The 22,436-nt window shown below is 50.3% G+C and overlaps 1 pseudogene across 1 annotated transcript in view; it reads right to left on the minus strand.

The window, feature by feature from the left end:
- Positions 1 to 22,436, minus strand: part of LOC309857495 (maestro heat-like repeat-containing protein family member 1) — a 48,653-nt pseudogene that overhangs the window by 12,460 nt on the left and 13,757 nt on the right. The window contains exons 9-18 of the transcript in view: positions 21,856 to 21,970; positions 20,914 to 21,010; positions 19,709 to 19,825; positions 19,457 to 19,501; positions 18,493 to 18,636; positions 16,177 to 16,220; positions 15,321 to 15,480; positions 14,753 to 14,805; positions 14,039 to 14,143; positions 7,489 to 7,605 (exon numbers count right to left, since the gene is read on the minus strand). The product of the transcript in view is annotated as a maestro heat-like repeat-containing protein family member 1 (transcript). The remainder of the gene's footprint in view (positions 1 to 7,488; positions 7,606 to 14,038; positions 14,144 to 14,752; positions 14,806 to 15,320; positions 15,481 to 16,176; positions 16,221 to 18,492; positions 18,637 to 19,456; positions 19,502 to 19,708; positions 19,826 to 20,913; positions 21,011 to 21,855; positions 21,971 to 22,436) is intronic.

The following is a 22,436-nucleotide window of genomic DNA, read 5'->3' on the forward strand; positions in this document are numbered from 1 at the left end:
AGATTTCATTAAACAGCCACAAAAACTGCTGTGTTGAATTAAAGCAATTCTTAAACTAAAATACAGTACCTGATTTGTGGTTTTTACCTAATTGAATAAAAAGCCTACAGAATAAAACTGTTCACAACTCCTCTGCCGTTCTAGTAAAACAAATTACTAAGCCCCCACTTTTAAAAAACACGTTATAGTTGGGAGTGAAACCCGAATCATCCTATTTCATCGGCGGCGGCAAGACAGGCTCTCCCTCGCAGGCCGTGGGAGGCCCGCGGCGACGCCCTGCTGTGGCACCGGCAGTAAGGCACACGTAGGGATTACAGTGACGCTGGACGGGGTGGGGGGCCCGCCGGGCACGCCGCCTCCCCGGGACAGACAGTGGGCGCCCGGGCAGCAACGGTGGCCGGCGACGGCGGCTCTGCTGCGAGCTTCAATACTGGAAGATTCACTTTCAAAAAGATGAGTTTTTCAAAATGTTTCATCATGAGCCTGGACTGGCCGAAGCTGCCGTTCTCTGTGGGTGTGTTGAAGAGCCTTTCAGAAGGGACGATGCTCGGCGGGCAGCCCAGGAACCGCACGGCCAGCGCGGCGAGGCCGGGCCAGGCTGCCTTCTTCAGGTTCCAGTAGGTGAGGGGGTCACAGCCGTGCTCCAGCACCTCCTCCTCCAGGTAGGCCAGCACCATGTCCTCGGGCACCTTCGTCTTCTCCCGGGGGCCCTTCTTCGTCATCTTGGCCATGAGGGACCACAGGTTCTCCTCCCCGACTGTGCCCTGCGAGGGGGCGCCCGCGTCGCAGCAATTGGGGATGGGCATGTTGTCTGAGGTAGGGTTCAGCGCCTCCAGCTCCTGGATCAGGTCCCGTGTGTACTGCTCCGCCTCCTCCTCCGAGAACAGGGAGGCCTTGTAGCGCGGGTCCAGCAGCGTGGCCAAGATGTACCTCGGGTCGCACAGGGTGGCGGCCAGCCGTTTCACCATGGCCTCCTTCAGGGACTTGAGCATGGTGTCGATGTCCATGGTCTCCTCAAAGAGCATCTCGATCTTGCAGTTCAGGATGTGAATCATGGGGATGACCTGGCTGAGCGTGGACGCATGCGCACTCATCTCCCCGCCCGCTGAGTCGAAGGGCTTCAGTGCGAGGCACAGGGACTGCATTACCTCCCACTGGTCGCAGCTGATGAGCTCCCGGAAGCCGCACTCAACCAACACCTTGTTGACGGCCTGCTTCTGCTCGAGGAGCCGCTCCAGCATGTGCAAGGACGTGCTCCACCTGGATGGGACGTCCTGCAGGAGGTGGTGCGGCCGCAGCCCTTAGGCCCTCTGCAGCTCCGCCAGCTTCTCCTTGGCCCGGGGCAGGCGCTGCACCCGCTTGCACAGCTTCCGCACGGTGCTCAGCAGGCTCTGGACCATGCGCTGGCTCTTGAGGGCCTCGCTGACCACCAGGTTGACCGTGTGGCTGAAGTACTGCACGCCGGCCCGCTCCCCCTCGCTCAGCGTCTTCCCGATGCTCGGGTTGTCGGTGACCGTGATGCCCACTTGCAGGCCGCTGGACGTCACCCAGGCCTCCCACCAGCCCTCCTGCTGCTTCTGGATGCTGCTGCCACTGTAGTCACAGTCCACCTGCGACACGTCCAGCAGGGCCGAGCCGTGGTGGTCCTCGCGGTACGGCCGGGCCGACGACACAAAAGTGACCCAGTGGGCAGTGAGCGTCAGGTACCCGCGGGTCTGCGTGCTCATCCAGATCCCGGACGTGAAGTGGACCACGCCGCTCTCCTCCTCCTTCAGGTGCGACAGGACTAGGTGCTTCACATTATTGTACATCCCTGGGATGGCCGTCCTCGAGAAGTAGGATGGGGAGGGCACAGAGTACTGAGGTTTCAAGTATTTGAGCAGCCTGTTAAAGCCAACGTTGTCTACGAAGGAGTATGGCTGGAGGTCAAGTGCAATCATCTCAGCTATGAGACTCGTGATTTTTTTGGCAACGGGATGAGAATCGTAGAACTTTTCATTCGGGTCTTCGAAGGAGGCGTCTCCGGGCAGCTGGGCGCTCAGGGGCCCCCGCGGGCCGGGCGAGGAAGCCCGGGCGGCCTGGGGCGCGTCGGCCTTGAGCACGCCGCTGTGGAACCCCTGCAGGTGGCGCAGGAGGCAGCTGGTGCCCAGGTTGGTGGGCTTCTTGCCCCGGCTGATGGTGCGGCCGCAGAGCAGGCACACGACCTTCGTGGGGTCCGCGGAGCAGATGGAGAAGTGGTTCCACAGCTTGGAGGTCTTCTTGCTGCTCACAGGAAAGAGGACCGGACTGTTTCTCTGGACCAGGGAGGGCAGGTCAGTCGATCTGGAAGCAGCGCCTTCCGCGGAGGCCAGCGTGGCGTAGGAGGAGTTGGCCAGGCTGACGCCCAGCGCGCCCTTCCGGGCGCCCGACGTCTGCGTGCCGGCGGTACAGGTGCCTCATCAGACAGCTGGTGCCCACGTCGCCCCTGCGGCCCCGGCTGATGACGCAGGCGCAGTGTTGGCACAGAGCCTTGAGGCTGTCCATGGGCGCCAGTGAGAAGTGATGCCACACCTCCGACTTCAGCCTCTTTATCACCTTCTTGCTCTGCTGGGACCCAGCGCCATAGTCCAGCGGGCCAGGGCTCAGGCCGCCAGCCTGCAGCTTCTCAGGGGAGGACGCCAGCGAGGCCACGCCCACGTCGTCCTCGGCTGGTGCAGTGTCCTCCACCAGCGCGTCTCCGACGCTCAGACGCACCTGCAGCTCCTCTGGCAGCCGGTCCCAGGAGGAGGACTCCGAGGGGGACGCCCGGGCCGGCTGCCCGGGCGAGGACACCACGGAGCTCGGGTCTCCGTCGGGAGGCGGCAGGGCGGGCAGCAGCTTGGAGGGCGCAGCGTACGGCGGCGGGATGCCCGAGCCCCCGCTGTTCTCCTGCAGCACGATGGAGCGGTGCGCCCGCCACATGTGCCTGATGAGGCAGCTGGTGCCCAGGTCCTTCCCGTTCTTGCCCCGGCTGAACTCGTTCATGCAGTGGACGCACACGGCCTTGGAGTTGTCTAGAGGCAACAGGTAGAAGTGCTTCCACACAGCCGACCGCCTGCGGGACCCGGAGGTGCCCTTGGGGAGTGGCAGGTTTCTCTCTAGCCTGTTCTCTGTGCACTAGTAGGCAGTGGGGGCAGGTGCGGCGGTCCCCCCAGAGCCTCCTCCCGCCCGTACCTATCAGGGGCAGACGTGTCTGGGGGGACGTCTTCGGAGGGGACCACAGGCTCCTCTGTCATGTCGTCAGGGGATGGCACCTTGGATGACAGCTTTGGGGCGAGCTTGAAGGGTGAGCGCGTGGCGCCCTGGTCTCTGGCGTCCGCAGGCGGTGGCGGCAGCTGCAGAGGCGGGGGCCACAGGGAGGGCGGGGCTGGCCCGCCACCGCTGTTCTCCTGGCCCAGCACGGTGGGGTGCGCCCTCCTCATGTGCCCCATGGGGCAGCTCATACTCAGGTCCTTCTCGTTCTTCCCTTGGCTGAACTCCTTCATGCAGTACGTGCAGATGGCTTTCGTGCTGTCCCGCGGGGAGATGAAGAAATGCTTCCAGGCCGGCGACTTCTTCCTGGAGCCTGCGCCAGGGCCCGAGAGGAGGCTATGCGTCAAGGCCTCCATGGCCATGTCTTACAGTGTGCTGCTGTACTGGGAGAACAGAGCCCTGTACTCCTCCTCCTGGTTGGCGGGGAGGCACTGCCCGGGGGCTCATGGCCCCAGCCCGCCTCCCTTGCCTCTGTCTGCTTCCCACCTTGCTCTGCCTGGGGCCTGTCCTGCTCCCTCTTAATCGCGACTCCTTCCAAACTGTGATTAGGGATGCGAACACCATCTTCCTCTTCTATTTTAAAATTTATTTTATCAGAAAGCAATTCACCATCCCTTTTGAGATGAGTTTCCTGGTTATTCTCCATAATTGACCATAACTACTCAGGCCGCGTCGTCGGAGATGGGTAAAAACCTGATCCGAAGGCTCATCTGTGCCCCCAAATGTCCACCATCTTCAGCCTTGGAATATGAACTCCATCTTTTGAATGCGAACGAGCACAGCAGATCATAAACCCCACCGAAGTAGCAGGCAGGCGGGGAGCACACCAGCTTGCCTCAGGGCGCGGGCCACCACCTGCCGGGGGAGCCCCGCTGCGACCTGTTTCTCCATGCAGACACGCACTGACACAGCACAGACCTGCATCTTCTCCTGGAGACCTGATGGCTGTCTTTCAGCAGCACAATGACCCTCTTGCATCGCCTTTTCCCACGGGGACCAGGGCAGTTCCATGAGGAGCAGGTGTGAAACTGCTGCCTTGGCTGGAAGCTACCGAGTTTTCCAAGTGTCCTTCTGCTTACAGGATGTGGAGCACAGGTCAGGAGCACAGGCCACAGTGGCCCAGGAGGCACCCACAGGACTCGGGCTCTGCCAGGGGGCCGGCCTCTCCTGGACACTGAGGCGTCTTCCCTGGGGCCTCCATTCAGGACCCAGATCCTCCAGGCTGGAACCCCCCAGCAGAGGTCTTCCTAGAACAGGTTCTCAGACAGAACCGCCCGTACTTTCCCAGACGCGCTGGCTGGGCCTTCTCTCAGGGCCACGGCTGTCCCTGGAGTCCTGCTCAGGTTCCCTGAGGCAAGGCCTTCTCTTCACGCCTGCTGCTGCCTGCCATCCCCACATGGGCGCCAGGGCTGGCTGCAGAGCCAGCTGAGCCCTCCCTGGGTCAAGCACTCTCCTCCCCAGGACTCTGCTCCGGACCAGAGCGCGAAAGGGGGAGCCTTGGTCTCCTCCCAGCAGCGCCTTCCTGAGCTCAGACCACCAGAAGCACGTCGCCACGGGATTCACCAGGGAGGGATCCGGGCCACGATCAGATCCAAGTCGGGACGCAGACAGGCCCGGCGCTGGAACGTGGGGCGAGGGAGCGCAGGAGAGACACGGGCGAGAGGAGAGTCGTGGATCGGAGCCCCGTGGAGCGCCCGCGCCACACAGGCTGCAGGACGGCCGGAGGTGCCCGCGGCTCCACGCAGCCCAGCTCCCCGGGGCCCGGCGCGCCAGCGAGAACAGTAGCCTACGGCCCCGGCCGCGAGCCCGGGCGGCCACGAGCCGAGTGAAGCCGCAGCCGGACGCCGCTCGGTGCACGAGGCTCGGCAGGACGCAGCAGGCTGCAGCGGCGGAGCCCGCGCCCCGTCTGCCGTCCCTCACGAGGCGGCCGCCGCCGAAGGCCGTCGGACCAGCGTCCGCGAGCCGGAGCTGCCGGGCCCCGCAAGGAAAAACGTGAAGACGAAGTGCGCGCGGACGGCGACCCGCACTCGGCGGCTCCGGCCGCGCCTCCGCCCTCTGCTCGCTCTGCGGCCTCGGCGGGGACGCAGCCGGACACGCCACACGGCCCGGCGCGCCCCGGCTGCACGCGTGGCCGCAGATCCAGCCGACTGTCCGCGCGGCGCCCGCGCTCCAGGCTGCGGCCGCTCCCTCGGCAGCGGGTCCGTCACCAACCCCGGCGCGCGCGGGGACCCCCAGCGCAGCGTCCTCTTCACGTCGGAAACACAAGGCCCACGCGGGACCCCGTGCGGGTCTCGTGCAGAGAAGCGCGGAGGCCTGGACCGTGCGTCCCCGCACCGCGTCCCCGGGACCACCGGAGCCGAGCGCAGCTCCAGGGAGCACTTTCCTCTCCAGAGGCGGCCTCGCCTAGGCGTCGACCTGAACGCGGCTTCCTCTTCCTCGCACGCGTCCCCCACGCCGACCGGGACCTCCTGGCCCCGAACTTGGCCAAGACGGCGCGGAGGAGCCAGCGTTGTTCGCCGGAGGAGTGGCACGAGGTGCCCTGCTGGGACGCACCCGCTTCGCTGAAGTCTGAACCGGGATTTTGAAGAGATTTCATGGACTGTCCCCAGAGCGAGCGGGCCGGAACGGCGGCGGCAACGGGAGAACTTCCCCGCGGAGGACCGCGTGACTAGGCTCAGGTCGGCGGGCGCTGACCCCTGGGGCCCCGCGCGCCCTGAAGCGGCTTCGCAGAAACGCTGCGCGGGATCCCATTAGAGCGAACTCCGGAACAACTTCCCGTTTTCTCGGCGGAGACGCTCGGCCAGAGCTGCCCCGCGGCCGGAGCTGCCCCGCGGCCGGCGGGGCAGACTCGCGCGCAGAGCGGGGGCGCGCGCAGGGGGTCACCGCACCCGGGAAAGCGCAGGGGCCGCAGGGGCCCGGCGCCCTCCAGCAATGGGGGCGGGGCGGTGCCGCTCCTGGCAAAGGGCGAAAGGAGACCCACGGAGACCGAGTCCGAGTCCGGGCCCGGAGGGACAACGGCCACGGGAAGGCGCAACCTCGATTCGCGTCTCACCCACGAAGTCCAGGCTCTTTGGCGCCTCACGGGGGCTGACGAAGCGCGGGGGGCAGATGGCGGAGCGCACGCCGGCCCCGCCCGGCCCCCCACAGCCCCCGGCCCCCGCCTGGCCCCGGCCTCACAACTTTCCAGCGCTCGCGGTGCTTGGTCAACAGAGCGCCGCCGACCGGAAAATGCGTCTCTGGCGCGACCCGCCTGGCTGTCAACCAGGAGCGCCAGCTGTCAACCGGGGGGCCCGGGGCGGGGGCGCGGGCCGGGGGTCCCAGGGGTGCGGGTCGTCCCCCGCGAGGCGGGCCCCGCGGCCGAGGCGGGCGGCCCGGGCTGAGTCCAGGCCCCATGGGAGGTCGCGCCCGCGCCCCCGAAGACGCCCCGGGCCAGGCGCGCGCCCCGTCGCCGCGACCTGGTCCATACATTTTTAAATGTCAAGTTCATGAAAAGTAAATGTTGAGGAGTGGTTCCAGATTAAAAATATTAAAGATAGCCAATGAGGTTTATCCGAGGCGCGATTATTGCTAATTGAAAAATATTAAAGCTAAATGATAAATTGATTCTAATTTGGATCCCAGACCAGAGGGAAAAAAAAAATGTCTTTCTTTTGCTCTAAAAAAACATGGGCAGGGGGAGCCTGAGTGGTTCAATGGGTTAAAGCCTCTGCCTTCAGCTCAGGTCCTGATCCCAGGGTCCTGGGTTCGAGCTCTGCTTCAGGCCCGCTTCCTCCTCTCTCTCTGCCTGCCTCTCTGTCTACTTGTAATCTCTGTCTGTCAAATAAATAAATAAATAAATAAATAAAATCTTTAAAAAAAAAACATGGGCAGGACAATTGGCCATTTTCAGATCAGGTCTATAAATTAGAAAATAGTATTGTAGCAATATTAACTTCTTAATTTTGATCACTGTGCTTTGATTATGTAAGAGAATATCATTATTTTTAGGTAGTACACCCTGAAAATGGGTAAATGCGCATAACTGCAACTTCCTGAAATGATTCAGAAAATAAAATAATAATAGTAAATAGCTTGCCCAAGAGCACACAGTGAGAAAGTGGCAGACCTAGGATTCCAACAGGTTTTCTAGCTTGCCAGATCTCAGCTTTTAACTACTTTGTCATCCTGCCTTTTAAAGGAAAAATGTTTCTTTCCCCTTTGTCAGTTCCTCCACCTCACCTCCCTGTCCTGAAGGTCTTCATGGACACTTTGTAAGATAGAGGAAAGCATCGTCTTCACCAGTTTCATATTCCTTGAGGTCCGCAAGGTAAATCCAAAGAATTTATACAGGAAATCCTAGGAGGGGTGGAAAGGCAGGGTCATGCATAGCTTGGAATGAAGTTAGGATAGATTGGGGAATAGCCATTACCGAAACTGGCTTTGAAATGGTCAACCAGTTGGGGCGCCTGGGTGGCTCAGTGGGTTAAGCGGCTGCCTTTGGCTCAGGTCATGATCTCAGGGTCCTGGGATGGAGTCCCACATGGGCTCTGGCTCAGCAGGGGGCCTGCTTCCCTTCCTCTCTCTCTGCCTGCCTCTCTGCCTACTTGTGATCTCTCTCTGTCAAATAAATAAATAAAATCTTAAAAAAAAAAAAAAAAGAAAGAAAAGAACTGGTCAACCAGCATCTTCCCCACTGCCCTATCCTCCACTCTGGCCCTCCTGTTCTCTGGGGGTCATCTGGATAAGACAGTAACCCTAGACAGCAGGGGCTAAAGCTAGAGATAAGAGAAAGCTGTGTTTCTAGTTTCTCAGCATCTTAGGGTACAGATCATCCCTTTAGGAACTTTCCCTGATCCATATAATTCATATTTCCAGCCAGGAAATAAAACGTTCCTTACATCAATGTTTTACCATTTTCAGAGTACAGATCTTTCACCTTCTTGGTGAAGTTTATTTATACGTATTTTACAATTTTTGGTGCAATTGTAAATGAGATTATTTTTTTAATTTCTCTTTCTGATGCTTCATTCAGTGTAAAGAAATGCAACAGATTTCTGTATATTACTGTTGTATCCTTCACTGAATTCATTTATCAGTTTCATGGAGTTTTTAGGATATTCGGTATATAACATCATGTCATCTGCAAATAGTGGAAGTTTTATTTCTTCCTTGCCAACTTGAATGACTTTTCTTTCTTTTTCTTGTCTGAGTGCTATGGCTAGGATTGCTGCTACTATGTTGAATAAAAGTGAGAGTGGACCCCCTTACGTTGTTTTTTGATCTTAGGGGGAAAGCTCTCAGTTTTTCACTATTGAGTATGGTGTTAGCTCTGGGATTTTCATGTATGGCTTTTCTTATGTTTAAGTATGTTCTCTTCTCTCTAAACTTACTCAGCTGAGAGTTTTTATCATGAATGGATATTGTACTTTGTCAAATGCTTTGTCTGCATCTATTGAGATGCTCATATGTTTTTTATCCTTTCTCTTGTTAATGTGATCTATCATGTTGATGAATTTGTGAATACTGAACCACCCTCACATACCTGGATTAAATCCCACTTGTTTATGATGAATGATTTTGGATTGTTTGTTAATATTTCCCGAGCATCTTTGCATCTATGTTCATCAGAGATCTTGGCCTGTGGTTTTCTTTCTTTATAATGCCTTTATCTGACTTTGATCAGGGTCAGATACTAAAAATGACACTAAAATGACACTTAAAAATGACACTAAAAAATGGAAAGATAGTCCATGTTCATGGATTGGAACAATCAATATTGTTAAAATGTCCATATAACCCAAAGTAATCTACAAACTAAGGCAACTCCCATCAAAATACCAACATTTTTCACAGAACTCGAATAATCCTAAAATTTGTCTGGAATACAAAAAACAGACAAATAAAAAAACAAAAAAGTAAACAAACAAAAAATCCAAATAGCCAAAGCAGTCTTGAATAAGAAGAACAAGGCTAGAGGTATCACAGTCCCAGATTTCAAACTTTATTAGAAAGCTGTAGTAATCAAAACAGTATGGTAATGGCCAAAAACAGACACATAAATCAGTGTAATAGAATAGAAAGTCCATAAGCAAACCCATGCTTTTTATGGTGGTTCAATTAATCTATGACAAAGGAGGCAAGAATATATAATGGGAAAAAGACAGTCTTTTCAACAAATTGTGTTGTAAAATCTGGATAGCCACATGCAAAAAAAAAAAAAAAAAAAAAAAAGAAAAAGAAAAAGAAACTAAACCACTTTCTCACACCATACACGAAACTAAACTCAAAGTGGATTGAAGACATAACTGTCTCCATTTGATCATTAAATTTTTTTCAAGATTTTTATTTATTTGACAGACAGATCACAAGTAGGCAGAGAAGCAGGCAGAGAGAGAGGAGGAAGCAGGCTCCCTGCTGAGCAGAGAGCCAGATGCAGGGCTCCATCCCAGGACCCTGAGACCATGACCAGAGATAAAGGCAGAGGCCTTAACCCACTGAGCCGCTGGAACCATAAATTCTTAAAAGAAAACATAGGCAGTAATTTCTTTTACTTCAGCCATAGAATTTTTTTTTTTTTTTTTTTTTTTTTTTTTTTTTTTTTTTTTTTGCTATGTCTCCTCAGGCAAGGAAAACAAAAGCAAAATTAAACTGTTGGGACTACACCAAAATAAAAAGCTTCTGCACAGTGAAGGAAACCTCAAACAAAACAAAAATATAATCTATTGAATGGGAGAAGATATTTGCAAATGTTATATTTGATATGGAGCTAATATCCAAAATATATTTAAAAAAACAAACTTGTACAACTTGACACCAAAAAAGCAAATAATCCAATTAAAAAATGGTCAAAGGACCTGAATAGACATCTTTCCAAAGGGGACGTATAGATGGCTAGTAGACACACGAAAAGATCCCCAACATCATTAATTATCAGGAAAATGCAAATCAAAACCACAATGACATATCATTTTACATCTGTCAAAATGGCTAAAGATAAAAAACGCAAGAAATAACAAGAGTTTGTGGAGATGGAGAGAAAAAGGAAACCTGTGTCCTGTTGGTGGGAATGCAAGCTGGTACAGCCACTGTGGAAAATAGTACAGATGTTCCTCGAAAAACTAAAGATAGACTAACCACATAGTCCAGCAATTTCACTACTGGGTATTCACCCAAAGAAAATGAACACACTAATTCAAAAAGATATATGCCCCCGACGTTTATTGCAGAATTATTTATTTACAATAGCCAAGAAATGGAACCAACCCAGTCCATTCACAGAGGAATGGATAAAGATGTGTAATGGAATATTATCAGCCATGAAAAGAATGAAGTCTTTCTGTTTGCAACCACATGGGTCAATCTAGAGGGTATAATGCTAAGTGAAATAGAAAAAGAGAAATACGACATGATTTCACTCAGATGTGGAATTTCAGATATGAAACAAACAGAGAAAAAAAGAGGCCAACAACAACAACAAAAAAGTCTTAAACACAGAGAATAAATTGGTGGTTGCCAGAGGGAAGGTGGGTACGGGGACTTAAGAGTACACTTACTTTGATGAGTACCAAGAAATGTATAAAATTGTTGAGTTACCATATTGTACATCTGAAACTAATATAACATTGTTGGTTATACTTGAACGAAAAAATAAGTTAAAACAAACAAACAAATAAATAATTTTTAATAGCAAAGATTTCACTTGAAAAAATTAAAAATAAAAAGTTCCAGGCGCCTGGGTGGCTCAATGCGTTAAGCCTCTGCCTTTGGCTCAGGTCATGATCTCAAGGTCCTGGGATCAAGTCCCTCATTGGCCTCTCTGATTGGCAGGGAGCCTACTTCTTCCTACTTCTTCCTCTCTCTTTCTGCCTGCCTCTCTGCCTACTTGTGATCTCTGTCAAATAAATAAATAAAATCTTTTTTAAAAAAAGGTCCTTAAATTTGCATAATTTAAAAATCAAAATAGCATAATCAAAAAAAGTATTTTTATGTAGCCTTTCTGTCTTCCTCTTCTGAATTTTAGCAGCCTTGATTCTTGCTTACTGTGCATTGCCCTGTCTACCTTGTAATATCCATATTTATGCACTCAAACATTTCCTGCCTCACGATTTCCATATTTCCCATTTCCCCTGTCTGGAATCTTCCCTGGGTTCTTCAAAATGCTGTCTCACTCTCATCTTTCTGATCCTGGCTCAGTGAACTTTCCTTGACCTCCTAAATCCTCTCTAAGCTCACCATCCTGATACTTTCATTCAAGGCTTCATCACAATCACTAGTCATCTTGTTTATGCATTTGTTTGGTTAATTCTTAACTCGCCCCAACCTTTCATCTCCAGTGATAAATAAAGCTCAGGAGCAGTGTATGTCTTGTTCTTTGCTCTACTCCAGTACTTACAGAGTGCCTGACACAGTAGACAAAAAGGGTATACCACATGTTCAAGGAACGTTTCAGCTCTCGTCCTAGAACCCCCTCTCGACGGGCACTTTTTCTTCCTCTAGCAGATGCTCTTCCAGCCTTATCCAGAGCTGAAGTTTCCTTCCCTTCCCTGGCTGTGGGCACCATTGTGAGCAGTTCCCACCTGCAGTCTTTTTGGGTCCTTTGTCTGGAGACGCCTGAGAGTTATATTCTTCTCTCTCCCATCCCTGCCCCTTAACAACCATAGAAGCCTGGCACTGGTGACAGAGAGGTGGAGGGGTGGGGAGGTACAAAAGCCATCCCCTCTCACTTGTCTCTAAGCAGGATAGACTCTACAGTGTAGTTTCCATCCAGATCTCCCCACGTCCTTTCTTGGCCTCTCCTCTTCTATCCTGCGTCCTTTACCTGACCACACCTTCTTTCTTGACAAATCACTTGACAAGGACCCTCACTTTGGGCTCTGCTTCTATGAAACCTGACCTGAGGCACCTGACTCTCTGCTTAGCTGGCACATTACTCATCTTCCCAGACTGAATCATTTGTCTGTAGAGTGACAAATATTCCTAGTTTGCCCAGTACTGAGGAATTTCCTAGTATGCTGGACTTCTTCTTCTTCTTCTTCTTCTTCTTCTTCTTCTTCTTCTTCTTCTTCTTCTTCTTATTTTTTAAGATTTTATTTATTTGACAGACAGAGATCACAAGTAGGCAGAGAGGCAGACGGGGGAAATGGTGGAAGCAGGTTCCTTCATGAGCAGACAGCCCAATGCGGGGCTCGATCCCAGGACCCTGAGATCATGATCTGAGTGGAAGGCAGACGCTTTAACCCACTGAGCCACCCAGGTGCCCTAGTATGCTGGACTTTTAAAGCTAAAATCAGGACAGTCCTAAGTGAACTGATATGGTAGACCACCTTTGAGAATGTTTTTCTGACCAGCCCGATCGGGCCAAGAAAATAGCTCTCCCCTCTGCTCCCAAGCATACAGTGAACATTCCAATCTCAACAATTAACACACTTAAAATAATCCACTCTCTCCTCTGTTCACTCAAGTGGTGATTTCCTGAAGGCAGAGTCTGTGCCTTTTATGTGAGTGCCCTGTGCCTAGTCCATGCCTGCTATGCCATAAGCATTTGTACATATTTTTAATAACTTAATTAATAAGATCAGGATCCCTGCTTGCTTCATTCTTCCATCCACAAAGCTTTGCACATAGCAGGTGCTTCATAAATATTTGTTAATAATTAGAGAGCTAATATTCAGTCTTGGAAATATGGCCTCTTCCCTGGAGATCCCTCAAAGCCCAAATAAATTGTTGCTTGGCAACAGGAAAACAAGATTAAAAATGAAGAAACCTGGATTCAGGTGCCAATTTTACCAATAAATTGCTTAAGGCTCTAAATCTCTCTAGATTATGTTTCTCCATCTGGGAGTCGGGATAATGAGTTGTCTGTTACTTGGTCTTTTGACTTTTACAAAGCAACTGCACAGGTGTCTTTGTCTATCCTCACCCACTCTCCTGTGATCAGAAGTCATTTCTGCCACTGCCCAAGTGAGGTGACCAAAATCTCACAAAGGCTAAGACAGTTGGCCCAGACTGCACCAGGAGTGCAGGAAAAGCCAGGACAGGAACTAGGCCTTCACCAGAACAGACCTTGAGGTCTGTGAGCAAAGGAGCCCCTTCCCTAGTCAGCTGTGCAACCCCAACATCACATATACTCCTGAATCCATAGTATGACCTCAAATATTACTTGAACTAACTTGCTTCAATCTGACCCTTAGGTCAATGAACTTTTCACTGCACCAAAATACCAGCTCTATTCTTTGACCTCTGAATGACTGGGAGGTTCAGTTAAGACAACAGATGGCAAAGTTCTTGATAAAAACCTTAAACAGGGGATGCCTGGGTGGCTCAGTTGGTTGGGCAGCTGCCTTCAGCTCAGGTCATGGTCCCAGCGCCCTGGGATTGAGTCCCACATCAGACTCCTTGCTCAGCAGGGAGCCTGCTTCTCCCTCTGCCTCTGCCTGCCATTCTGTCTGCCTGTGCTCACTCTCTCTCTCTCTGACAAATAAATAAAATCTTAAAAATACAAAAACAAAAACAAAACAAGAAACCATATACACTAAGCAAATGTGAAGATATTGATATTTTTGCTGTTTCTGTGTGACTGCCAGCTCCTGGTATGCTCCATCCTTCCATTCCCCAGGGCCCAGAAACATGGGCTGGCTTTTCCCACAAGGCCTGTCCTTCGTGTACATTTCTGTATTCCTTCCCCACCAAACTCCTCCACACCAGCCTCCACCCCCACTTCCCTCCTTGCAACTACCACCAGCTGCCTGATATGCCACCTGCGCATGTGCACGCATGCACATACACACACCTTCTCCTCACCATCGCTGAAATAATTTATCCTCTCCAAGACAACCTTGATGAGTTGCTCCAGCCAGCTGTCATCATTGATGGCCACTAACGACTGACTTGAAAACTAAGAGGAAGGGAGAAGAGGACCACACAGAGCAGTGGCTGTGCTTTTCTGCCTCAGGGAAGTGGGTCAGAAAGAAGCAAGAGACAAGGGGCATGGTCTGTGAATATGAGAAAAGAGCTCAAGAAATGGGGAAGAGCTGATATACATAGGGGAAGGTTAGTCAGGGCTGGAGAATAACAATATAGGGACAATGATGGTAATACCAACTCTATGTGTGAAACCCTTTACAGTTTGCAAGGCTCTCCTTTTCCTGTATTATCTTATTTAATTCTGGGAGATGTAAGTTATTTCCATTTTGCAGATGAAGGAGGTGAGGCCGGCAAAGGCTAAATTACTTGCCCAAGGACACAAAGCTAGGGCCCCATTTTCATACTCTCTCTTGACAGTACAATTTTGAGGGTGTGGAATGTAAGATAAGGTCTAGGGTATAGTTAGAGATTCCAATGTAGAGGCCGGGAGTCTTCTCAGAACCTCAGAAAGAGGTTCTCTTGAGTAGGGAGGTCCCTTAATCATGTCTCTAGCTCAGGGGGTCTGGGGCCTCTTCTTAAGGATCCTAAAGAGGGGAAGGAAGGCAAGTGTGGAGAATGGTATGTCTCTTAGAGTGCGTACCTGGAGCAGCCTGTCCTCCCACTCCTCCTGATCCAGATTCTTCTCAGTGTGATCTAGGAAAGAAGAGAGTTATAGGGACCTGCCGAACAGAAGGCCCCAGCCAGGGAAAAAGAACCAACATTGGAACACCATTCCAAGGGGTTTTTGCCCATCATCTCATTTAATTTGGATTGCGATCCTACAAGAAAGTGTTTCCCCTTCTTTACAGAGGCTCCAGGAAATGTATGACTTTTCAAAGGCCAAACATACCCCGCTGGCAAACGTTAGAGCAAGGATACGAACCTGGGTCTCTGGTTCCAAAGCCCACACCCTTTCCCGATTCTCTGAGCACAAGAAAGAGCATTCTGCAAAATCTGGAGGCACAGAACTTGGGCTGCATATCTGTTCAGTGCAGAACATGGTCCAAACAAACAGACCTACCCAAACGGCATCTCAGAAAGACAGAGAGACTGGTCCTGGTGCTCCTCACACCAGGGAAGATCCATCCTGCACCTCAGGACTTCATCTCTTCCAGATTCTGCCCCGATGCCCCAGCTCCATTCCTCCCACCTCGCAGCCAACCCCTCACCATCCAGAATCTGCAACATCTGGGGGATCTCCTTCATCCACAGCTGGCCCACATTTGAGTTGATAACAGGGTCCAAGGAGGTGATAGGATGCAGGGCATGTAGTAGCCTTAGAGAGCTTATACCAAGCTCCCTTTCTCTACAGGACTTCAGGGCAAAGACCTGGGAAGCGAGAGAAGCAAGCAGGAGGCAGAGAAAGGATTGAAGGGAAGAGAAGGAAGAAAATCAGAACAAACTCATAGAATGGTAGAGCTGAGGCTTAGACCCTTCCTATTCTTTTCCACCTGTGAACTCCTACATGTTCTGCATGGTGCTCTCAAAACGTTGCCTCCTCTCTGAAACCTGGAGACCAAGTCTGCTCCTTGCTCTACTAAGATCCCATCGTAACTTACGTGTTCCTCTACTAGCATCTATCACACTGCATTCTGGGTGGTTATTCCCGGGCTTGTCTTTCCCACTAACTCTGTGAACACTTCAAGGGAAGTTCTATACCTTGTCTCTCCAAGTGTTCATAATGTCTAGAACATTCTCACAGCATTCTTGCTGAGAAAATGAGATCCGGAAAGGCATGCAGACTTGCCCAAGATCAGCAGAGAGCAGCTCACTATAAGACCACGTAGGACACAGGTCAGGCCTTCCCCAGCCTCACCACTTCCTCACTTCAGGTCTCAGCACTATAGTCCCAATTCCCTGCTCCAAGCTATTTGTCATCTCCCCACAAAGCTCCTATGCTCTTTGACCCTACCCCTTATTACATGCCCAGCTCAATGCCTGGAATAACCTAGTACTCAACTATTTGTGGAATGAAGAGATGGAGGGATGGATGGACAGTATTCATCCTCTACATGTGTCACTTACCACAAGATGGGCCAGAAGTTTCTGTGGGGAGATGAACTGGGTACCTAAATTAAAAAGAGAGAATAAAAGAAGAGGACAGAGTCAGTATCAGCTCCAGGATGCCCAACCTTCAGCCCCTTCTCCCACCCAACAACCCACCACCCATTTTTCAGGGCAGGAGAAAAAGCAAAGTGGAGAGTGATGATTGGTGCCATTGCTCTGGGGATTGTGACATTCTGACTTACCCTAAAAACAGACCATTTTCAGTATTAAACATACACACACACACACACACACACACACCCTTCTACCTGTCAGAATGGCTATCATCAAAGACAAAAATAAAAAGTATTTGCAAGAATATGGAGAGAAAGGTACCCTTGTGCACTGTTGCAGGGAAAACAAACTGGTGTAGCCACTTTGGAAAGCAGTATGGAGTTTCCTCAAAAAACTAAAAATAGAAATCTCATACAATCTAGTAATTCCACACAGGGCATTTATCGAAAGAAAACAAAAACACTAATTTGGAAAGGTACAGGTGCCCTTCTGTTTACTGCAGTCTATTTACTGCAAGAGCCAAGACATGGAAGCAGCCCAAGTGTCCGTCAATAGATGAATGGATCCAGAAGAGGTGGTCTGTACACACAGAGAAACACATACAAGGAATATTGCTTGGCTATAAAAAGAATATCTTGCCATTTATGACAACTTGGATGGAACTCAAAAATGTTGTGCTAGGTAGAAGTTTGACAAAGAAAGACAAATACATGATTTCACTTATGTGTGGAATCTACAAAACTAAACACATGAACAAACAAAAATAGAAACAGAAAGAGAACCATAAATATGGAGAACAGACAGATGGTGGTCAGAGGGGAGGGATGGGCAAGACAGGTAGAGGGGAGTAAGAGATACAAACTTCCAATTATAAAATAAATGTCATGGGGATGAGAAGTACAGAATAGGGAATGTAATGAATAATCTTGTGATGACACTTGTGGTGACAGAGGGTGACAACACTTATCATGGTGAGCATACAGTAATGTATAGATTGTCAGATCACTAATATTTTTAAAGATTTTTTTTAAAGATTTTATTATTTATTTATTTATTTATTTAAGTGGGGAGAGTAGAGAGAGAGAAGAAAAGGGAGAGGCAACCTCCTTGTTGAGCCAAGAGCCTGACACGGGGCTTGATTCCAGGACCCTGAGATCATGACCTGTGACAAAAGCAGACACTTAACTGAGTGAGCCACCCAGAGCCCCCATACAGAACACTGTATGTCACTTATACCACAAAAAATTGATTTAAATAGAGAGACAGACTAGGGAAGAAAGGCATTGTCCAGCGGAAGCATGGTAAACAGTCACTACTCGTGAGTGTGTCCTATTAGTTTATACCTTGAAAGGATCTCCCACTATCCTGAGAAGTTCTTATCCAGGCACACATTTTCATGCTTTTCATATTTGAAAATCCTGGGTCGACCTTTTAAATATCTATTATTTACACTGATTATAATCAGGACTCTCAACACTGGGAAAGTCATTTGCTACCTCTCCACCTTTTAAACCCTAAGAGAGAATGCTTATTTTCCAAACACACAAACTCCCACACAACCCAAGTAATGTGCCAAACAGATAGCCTCACCCCAACTCTGACTCTCCCTGGAAGTAGCGGTCAGGGATTGGGTGAGCAAAGAGTGAGGCTCAGAGTCGGGGCAAAGAACTAAGGGTCAGGAATGTCTGTGTATGAATTACTTTGTAATTAACAACAAAGTTTGTGCATCTCTACTCCAGTGTTTCAAGACGAGGAATAGAGGAAAAAGGATCTGTTGGGGTGGGGGTGGGGGTGGGGGCTCTTGCCTCTCTTCCAGAAGAATCCCCCTTTTTTTTTTTTTGTTTTAAAGATTTTATTTATTTGACAGAGAGAGATCACAAGTAGGTAGAGAGGCAGGCAGAGAGAGAGAGAGGAGGAAGCAGGCTCCCTGCTGAGCAGAGAGCCCGATGCGGGACTCGATCCCAGGACCCTGAGATCATGACGTGAGCCGAAGGCAGCGGCTTAACCCACTGAGCCACCCAGGCGCCCCAGAAGAATCCCCTTTTCATCCATGTGAAGAGCCAAATGGAATCAAGCTGCTGCCTTAACCCTTTGCCTTCCTCCTCCGTCCAGGCCCAGGCTCACAGCTGTGCTCTCGTGGCCCTCCCAGCAGATCTGTGCCCTCTCCCCACACCCAGGACCCCTCCAGAGCCCCAGTCCCTCTCCCACCCTCCCCTCCCGCCTGTGGCAGCCTGTTTCACAACTGACCTTCTCCACGGTCTCCTCGACCTGTGTACTTACGGCTGAGGAGGAAGCTGCTTAGATAGGGAACCTGGCCCAGGGACCGGCCTTCAGAGCCATGTCTGTGGCTATCTTACTCAGCAGCATGAAGGCCAAGGTGTTGCTGGGCTGGCATGCCAAGGTGATCAGTTTGGGCAAGGACACCTGGCAGAAGAGGTGGCAAGGGGATTCGATGTCAAGCTCCAAATCAGTCCCAATCATAAGTTTTCTAACCCTATGGCTTTGTCCTCCTTTCTTGGAGGGGCATTTGAGACCTGTATACACAGCCCCCTCCATCTCACTGATAATCCCCCTTCCCTCTCCTCCTTCCCCCCACATGTTGGTAAAACACAACCAATTCCTGATGAAAATTACAACAGGATGGACTTGATTAAATAGCGGAGCTTCTTGAAATGTGGAATTGTGTGAATTGTCATCGCCTTCACAGGGGGGCATTCCGGGGGCAAAAGACATGTTAGCCGTCGGGAGACAGCTTGCTTGGAGGGAGAGGGGGTGTCTGGGAAGAAGAGTAAATCACAGCTGTCCTTTGCTTCTCATGGCCCCTGACTCAGCTCTGACCCACACAACAACTCCTAGTGTCGCCAAGAATCCTTAGAGGCTGCTAAGAGCGGGCAGGGTGGATAATTGCCTGTCTTTTTTTTTTTTTTTATGGGAGAAACTATAGCCTGGAGAGCAATTTACTCAAGATTTTATAGCAAGAAACCGGCTGAGCAAGACCCAGGCTCAGGCCTCCAGGTTTACCACCAAGTGACCCTCTGCTCCACTGAGCCGCTCCTCAGAGGAGCCCCAGACACTTGAGTGGGAACAGACAGAGGTGGGGGGAGTTGAAGGGACAGTATAGGGGGTTAGGTGGAGTGGGGGGGGGAAGGGGGGAGACAGAGAGAATGCAATCTGGGGGTCAGGGTGTCTGGGAAGCCAGGAGAGGAGGAGATGAAGGAGCCTCTTTGACCCTAGCTGCTTGTACCATCTGTAGGATTTCGGAACACATTCGTTGGATGTCCTCTTCATTCTGGAATAGGAAAAGATTTAAATCTGAAACAAATGCTAGCGGAGTCTTCTGATTCAAGGCCTCCCCTGGCTCACTGCTCAGAGTTTTAGACACCAAAGCCCCTTTCCACTGTGCCGACGATGCCCTCTTCTTCTTTCCCTCCTGCTCCCGAACGTGCCCTTCTCTTGCTGCCACCCTCTGTCCCCTCCCTGCCTGGCCCCTGCTCACAGAGCAGGCAGACTCGCTGAGCTTGATGACATAGTTGATGATGATATTCCCCTGGGGCATGGTCAAGTAGTCATGCCGGCCCAGCATCTCGATGAAGTGCAGGAGGGCCTTCCGTACCTGTGGGGGGTAGTTTTGAGGGGGGAAGCGTCACCTATCATGTGACAAGATAAGAAGGCACATCAGTATGACCCTTCATGTTCCAGGTGAGAACACAGAGGACAAGAGCCTGTGACAGGAGTCTTCAAGGGACTCAGATCTCCCAACTTCAAGCCCAATGTGACTCTTCACTGGTCTCTAGGTGATGACAGACAACCCTACTCGACCCTGAAGTTCTAGCCTATTTCAGTTCTTACCATTCTCCTGAAGAACTGTAAGCACTGAGCTTGCCCACGCCTTACATAAGTAATGGACAGAAGACTTGGGTAGGGAGAAATCAGAGTCCAGGAGAAGTCCCATTTTCTGGCCTTCATAGGGAAAGCCAGAAATGAATCCCACAAGTCCGAGGGCCCAGCCCTCAAGATCCAAGTCTCTCCATCAACCTTCTGAAGATTTAGGACTTGGTTTTTAGGAATGGTGTCATAGTTGTCCACCTGCTCCCAATTCAGAGCTGGGAGCAGTATTTGCTGCCTCCAATCCAGGCAGAGGCTGCTAAAAATATGGTGCCACCGACCCCATGCTAGATATGATGTTTGAGGTCTTCTTTCCCCAAGAAAACTGAATATTTAGGGGGCAGAATTAGTATGCGGGGTGCCTGGGTGGCTCAGTGGGTTAAAGCCTCTGCCTTCAGCTCGGGTCATGATCCCAGGGGCCTGGGATTGAGCCCCACATCAGACTCTGCTCCGTGAGAAGCCTGCTTCCTCCTCTCTCTCCCTCTGCCCGCCTTTCTGCCTACTTGTGATCTCTGTCTGTCAAATAAATAAATAAAATCTTAAAAAAAAAGAATTAGTATTTTTTAGAGCTCTGTGTCCCCAACTGACAAGGCTCAGAAAATAGGTAGGAACCACCTGTCCACTTCTCAAATCCTTCTCAGGCTCCGAAGAGCTCACATGTAACCCATGGGCAGAGTCTGAGGCCAGGGTGGGCTTGGTAAGGGGATGCCTTACCTCTCTCATCCATGAACAGCCTCCCCTCTCCATTTTATACAACTTCAAGGTCTCAAGAAAGCAACTGCCCTCCCAGCCCAAATATTCTGCCTTTCTGCTCACTGGTTTGAGATCGTCCTGAATCATGATGATGACGGAATGTATCACTTCATTCTTCAGTTGGTCTGTCTGGGACACTAGAGAAAAGACACACACACAGCTGGGGATCAGTCTCCTCCAGCGCCCAAAGATTATCTCCACCATCCCTCTGCTTCAAATCAGACCGAAGAGTGACAAAAAATGGGATTTTCATCAAGCTGGCTTTGGAGCCCCAGCTCTTTCCAGTCTCCTACAAATGCCCACGACCCCAGTCAAGCTGTTCCCGCAACCCCCACTGCCCCATACACCACCACCTTTAAAACTATGACAACTGTTCTTCTTTATGTAAATTTTCTCTCCTAACTCACTGTTACAATCTCCTTCCCTGCTCCAGAGCCCATCCCATCTCCCGACTGACCCCTTCACTATATTCCTATTGCAAATAACCATGGTCACATTTGAACAACTTTTCACGTATTATCTTGCATTGTTTCACACTCCTAATGCAATAGTGAACTCTTTGAGAACAGGGACTATGTCTTATTTGAGTGTCTGTTTTCAGTGCCTTGCATTCTGCTAGACATAGAGCAAAGGTCTAGCAAACGCTGGATTGGAGTTGATGCTTGTTCCCCAAGATCATAATCACAGAATAACCACTACAAAACTCACTGCATATTGGGGAATAGTCTAAGTACCTCACATCCATTTTCTCATCTAACCTTCACTAAAAAACCCTAAAGGAAGCATTACCTTCATTTTCAGGTGAGGAAATAGAGGCACAGACTAAAAGAAATCTGCCCCTGTTTACACAGCTAATAAGAAGTGAAGCCAAGATTTAAACCTACTGAATTTACTTTGAGTTTACATTAAGTTTAAAACTGTGACTTGAACTATTCTTGGGACTGTTTCCCCAGACAAAAGAACTCTCAGAGGAAAGAAGATCCCCGAGATTAGGCCAATGGTCACTCAACTTCCGGGAACACATCCATGAAAACTTGAAGGGCTGATACTATCTTGGCTGGATCACTGGTTTTCATGGTCTTTTGTATTAAGAATACCACCTGATCATTGTATAACTTGGCTATCAGAAGGGGGCAAATACAAGGGAATCAAGAGTATGTTTAACTAGCGAGTGGTAAGTAGAAGTAAATCATGCTTACAGCAAACCATGATGTCATGAACCAGACAAATTAGGGTCTTTTAGGCTGGAGAAAAGGAAGAGGATTGGCATCTAGCTAGATGCTTTCCTTTAGCTGGGCTCTGTCCCTCCCCTGCCCCACCATGTGCCCTCCCATAGGTCAGCATGACTCACATGATCATTAGTGTTGTAATGACAAGATCACCCTTCTAAGCTGGTATTCATTGAAGGAGAAAGGGAAGCCAACTTCAGGTGAAGGGAGTGGAGCTACATCTTTACCCCTTAAGATTCCTTGAATTTCAAGCAAAGCCCACACGGATTATTTTGCATCTGTTCCAGAAGGATGGAAGCCCCTTATGGGAACCTAGGTCCTTGCTCTGGTCCAGGGTGACACGAAGGTTACTCTAAG

The sequence above is a fragment of the Mustela nivalis genome, assembly GCF_964662115.1.
Source record: "Mustela nivalis genome assembly, contig: HAP1_SCAFFOLD_781, whole genome shotgun sequence".
Lineage (NCBI taxonomy): Eukaryota > Metazoa > Chordata > Mammalia > Carnivora > Mustelidae > Mustela > Mustela nivalis.